The sequence below is a fragment of the Pinus tabuliformis genome, chromosome 7, assembly GCF_031772625.1.
Source record: "Pinus tabuliformis cultivar Carrire ecotype Pingquan chromosome 7, CPIR1, whole genome shotgun sequence".
NCBI lineage: Eukaryota > Viridiplantae > Streptophyta > Pinopsida > Pinales > Pinaceae > Pinus > Pinus tabuliformis.
In genome coordinates this window covers 76,725,512-76,730,915 of record NC_142293.1, presented here as the reverse complement: position 1 = coordinate 76,730,915, position 5,404 = coordinate 76,725,512, and positions in this window count along the sequence as shown.

Genomic DNA, 5,404 nt, shown 5'->3' with positions numbered 1-5,404 from the left:
CCATACCTCATTTCTGTATGCTCAGAGGCTAGGATGCTTTGTTTGGCAGTGATCTTTTATCTGCTTAATAATTAGCTCCTAATCTCCAAAAGCAGAAATTGATTTGACTCCCATATGTTTGGTTGTTTGTAGTGCAATAATGAAAGGCTCGTATTCTGCCACGTTGTTAGTCGCCTCGAACTCTAATTTGAAAGAAAAAGGAAATAGATTACCTCCAGGTGCAATTAGAAGAAAACCAGCACATGTTTCTTCTTTTGAATAAGCTCCATCAAAGAAACATTTACACACTTCTTTCATTTGCAAATTTGTAATTACATTGGCTGAAGCAAGCTGCTTTTGATTGTCTTTAGCCATCTCTGCATTATCATGCAGTGTGAAATAAGCAAAATCATCCTTCTCCTGACTATACACAGGTGAGTTTCTTGCTCCATTTTTTGTAATAGTTTTTACAAACCTAGTTTCTCTGTACAATCTCCTCTCCTCCCGACCTTAAACCAGTATAACAATATATGTAAAATCCAACTTCAAACACCTCCCAATTTAGCCCCCCTAGGACCTAGACAGAAGCATTCCAAATCTAGCAAGAATATCTGCTACTACAACATCCATGACCAAACTTCTAGATGGAATTTGGACTAGTGACACTACAAAATATTTAATAACCCTCAAAAACTTGACCTTGTTTGAATCAAAAGAATACAAATCTCTGTAAGGTTTGTTCACTTGCAGATTTAATTTCTTCATCACTGACAAAGGCATAAGATTGTGTGAAGCTCCTGAATGAAACATGCAATTATGTAGAAGGAAATCATGAACCAATAGGGAAATATAAAAGGAAGGTATTGAAGAATCTACTTCCTCTACATGCTGGCCAAAAACCACTACTGGTTTATCTTCCTGCAAATTTATAGTATCACTCTCACTCTCTTTTAAATTAATAAACTCAGCAATCTGCTTCTGATAAGTAGGTGTTTTTACCAATTCTGTAAGGGGAACTTGTATTCTTACCTTTTCCAGCTCCTTCGTAAGACTAAACAAGTGACCCTGTTTAGAAATCCTTTCATTCTCATCTTCACCTTTCTTATTGACTGGAATTGTTTGAGGAATTGAAACAGGCTTCTCCAAACGAATTTTTTCAGCTTGATTTTGAGAAGACTGACCTCGAAGTATCTGTGGTTTGCTATTCGTCTTTTGCTGCTATTTTCCTTTATCTACCTGTTTTGTAGACTAAGATTCTTATGGAGTTTCCTTCGATGAGGAAGTTGAAACTTGTTGCTCACCTTCATTTTCTTGATTTCTCGATCTTTTCCTAGATCTCAGGTCATATTTTTTATGTAGTTCAACCTGCATGAAATCAGAAAATTGTTTCCAATATTCATCAATTTCATTTTCATTATGAATAGCATCTACTTCAACATACACATATTCTTCTCCTTCAATGCCAAGTTCATCTTCATCAATTGCATATAATGTAGAAATTTGATCTTCAGAGTATTCTTCACCAGGATCTACTTTTATGTACAACGGAGGTTGAATTTGGTTTTGATCTTTTCTTTCCTTTTGCAAAATTTGCAAAGGTTGCCTTCTAAATTGGGGATTAAATTTCTTATTAAACTGTGTTTGTCTCTGAGAGTTCTTGTTTTCTAACTCTAATCTATTTAACTTATCTGACATGGTTTTAATTATATTACACATATCCTCCAATGATTGACTTTGGGAGGATTCTATCTTTGCTTTTCCCTTGTCCTTGGAAAGCTGTGTTTCTGGTGCTTTTCCTACAGCCACTAGATTCACTTCTATCTCTAAAGCATATGTTTAGATTTGATCAAAGGTTGGAGCTCTCCTTTCCCTTAATGTAAATCCGAAATTTGATTCAAAAGCCCCTGCAAAAGTGATTTTTGCACTAGCAGGAGGAGGCTTTATCTCTGCTGGTAGACTATTATACAATTTGTTGAATCTTCTGACAAATTCAACCACGATTTCATTAGACTTCTTCTTTATGGCATGAAATTATGTTAATGAGTATCCATGGTCTCTTTTTTCTCCCTATCTCAGAATAAGAACACATTCCATCTCTTCCCAAGAAGGAATATAATTATTAGGAAGACCTTTGAACCACTTCCTTGCTTATCCATCCAGGGATTGAAAAAAATTCTTATAACAACATCTAAATGTTCAATATTTAGGATTTCTGCAAAATAACAAAATACTACTACATGATTCTCTGCTGCTTTTACATCTTCTCCTGAAAAACAAGGAAGAATTTTGAGGTAATCCTCTGGCATTTAATTGTAAGGTTGTGGTAGTTGAAGAGGTGCATACCTATTGACTAGGAACGTAGGGGCTACCATGTTTACTGAACTTTGATTACGTATACATGTGGAACTTGATTGAGAGGTAAATGGACTGTACAAAGGAGGTAATGTGGTTATTGGTTGAGGTTGAATAATTATAGCAGGTAAATGAAAAGTAATAGACTCAAAAGATTGGTCTTGACAATTAGGTTCCTGAAATGCATATGATGAAAAAGATGACTCTATATCAGATGAATGTTCAGATAAGCAGTTGCTTGATGCAGAAAATACATGAATTGTTCTATTTGAGGTCCTAAACTTCCTAGCCCTCCTTGAAAACAGCCTTTCAGGATCTCAAAAAGCCTGAGCCTTCTTTTGTGAAGTGTCTGATTTTGTATGGGGCCTTCTTGAAGCTAGAGTTATTGTTTTGATTCAAAAAAACCAAATATTTCCTCGAGGAAAATATTGAAACCCAGGGAAAAACCTTCTTCTCTTCACTCCCTGGCAACGACGTCAATTAATGGTGTTCCTTAAGAAACCAATTTCTTGGCTATAGGGAAATTGTGCTTAAGACATTAATAAAGATTATTTACTGTCACTTATTTTTTATTAGATTACCAAATGAAGGACTTGGAAAACTTGGCCTTAGACTCTTAATACATGTATGATCAGAACTTCTCAGAATACCATTTGCTGGTAAATATAAATGATGAATCAGGAAAGTTTGAAAGGGAAGTTAAAGAAAATATGCTAATCTCTCAGAGGAACTATTATCTCTAACTTAGAGGAATTATTATCATGAGGAATAAATCATAGACAATATGCTAGTCTTTCATAGAAACTACTATCTATAACTTAGAAAGGAAATGAAGACTTTAAGTATAGGAGCGCTCTTTAAGGGATTTTACCCTACAACTTCATTACTACACTTAAAAAGAAGAAAAAATTGCATGACACATGATAGTGAAACTTACAAATTATATGTAACAACTCCTGGAAACTTTTGGTTGTTTTATTAATCAATGATGTTATCAGAAATACAACAGCCTGGTTCTCCAAAATTCCAACCCTTTCTTAGTAATTGTTTTCCCCTTTATACATTTCTGGAACAATTATTGAAACTGTCAAACTACTAAACTTCCTTCTAACTATCTAAATTAAAAACTATTACAAAACTTTTAAGAGGTTTAAAGACACCTCAAGGAACATAACATAACGGAAAAGAACTAAATTTTAAAGAAGACAATAATCACTAATTTGCACTGCTAATCCGCTGTCAAATGCCTTAATCTGGTTAAATCATATTTCTCTGTGTTAGATTTTATTTAAACCTAGGCTTACACATATATCAGATGCCTTTTAATCAGCCAAATCACCAACAAACCCAACCATTTCCTTTTCCTTTAAATTTAATTTTAACGCCAATTTTCCATTTACACGGCGAAACTTATGAAAAAAGAGTGAAGCAGAACTGAAAAGGAAAGCCTGTTCAATGGTGCATTGACTTTCTATTATAAATTGCAATCGCAATTGGCGCGTTTAAATGGTGTACCAGCCCTAAATCATAACAATCTGCGATATGGTGAAGATGGTAGTATAAAACATGTGACATTAAGTATCGGGTCCGACCATCGTAATCGCAAGCGGCCCTTTACGCACCTTTAAAAATATTGAACTTATATATAAACCCTTTGTATCTACGCTTTCAAAAATATAATGTAAGACATGCTTTTTCCACTTTAAACACTGCTCGCATGACTATTGAGGCATACCCCTCATCGCAATCGACAGTCGGTGTTTTCCATATATACATACAATGTGTTACTAATACGACGGACCCACCGCAAGCATAAAACATAATATATATCCTATCGGGTTCGGCTTACCCATATTGAAATCGGCAATCTTTGAATACACCGACATATATATTAACACTTTACGGACCTATCGGGCTATTAAAACATAACGTAGATATGTTTTGGGTCCGTAAACATTTATCGCAATCGGCGATCATTGAATGCACCAACCTCTATGTTCAATGCTTTATGAACCCGCCGATGTTATAAAATATGCCATATGAATTTTCGGGTCTAGAACCCAATCACTAATCACAATCTGTGCTGCGGAGCCAACCACCGATATTGTGGACCCGACGAACTTTAGAAGGTAGCATATAAAATTTCAGGTCTAGTGTTAATATTTTAACACTCGTTTTCTTTTGTAAATCAGATATTTTCCTTCGTTTCCCTTTGTATTTTGATTCCGATAGAGTTATGTTTGCGATATCTATCTATCTATCTATATATATATATATATATATATATATATATATATATATATATATATATATATATACATACATACATACATACATATATATATATATATATACATATATACATACATATACATACATACATACATACATACATACATACATACATACATACATACATACACACACACACACATATATATATATATATATATATATATATATATATATATATATATATATATATATATATATATATATATATATATATATATATATATATGCATGTGTGCCCATATAACCTTTGGCCTTCGATATATCATTCCTTTTGCTTTGTCTCCTTTTTAAAAGTATTTTCAAAAATGAAAAATTAATGTTATAAACAATAAACAATGCATGTTACATAGGTGCTATAACAACCCTGATTCTAGAACATTGGTGTGGCACTAAGACATAAATTGTTGATAAACAATCCATAATCCTTATGAATATTAAATGAGAAAATATTTATTAATATGAATATTTTCATAGACAATGGATATAAAGAATATATGAAGACAAGTATAGTAAGAGCTTGCTTTAGAAGCATGTATACCTAGTTTCACTTCCTAGTAAATTGATTGAATATTTAAAAATTCAATAAGTTTTCCAATTTCCCTATTATTACAGCTTGTGAGAAATTTATGCATTAATTACGAAGTCATTGGTATGAATATGCACAAATGTAATGGTCAACAACTCCATCCAGAAGCTTGGCAGGTTACCTGATAGTAGGTCAATATGCCAAAATATATGGTATTTATACAGATGATCTAGTTCTGAAAAGAAAAGAGGC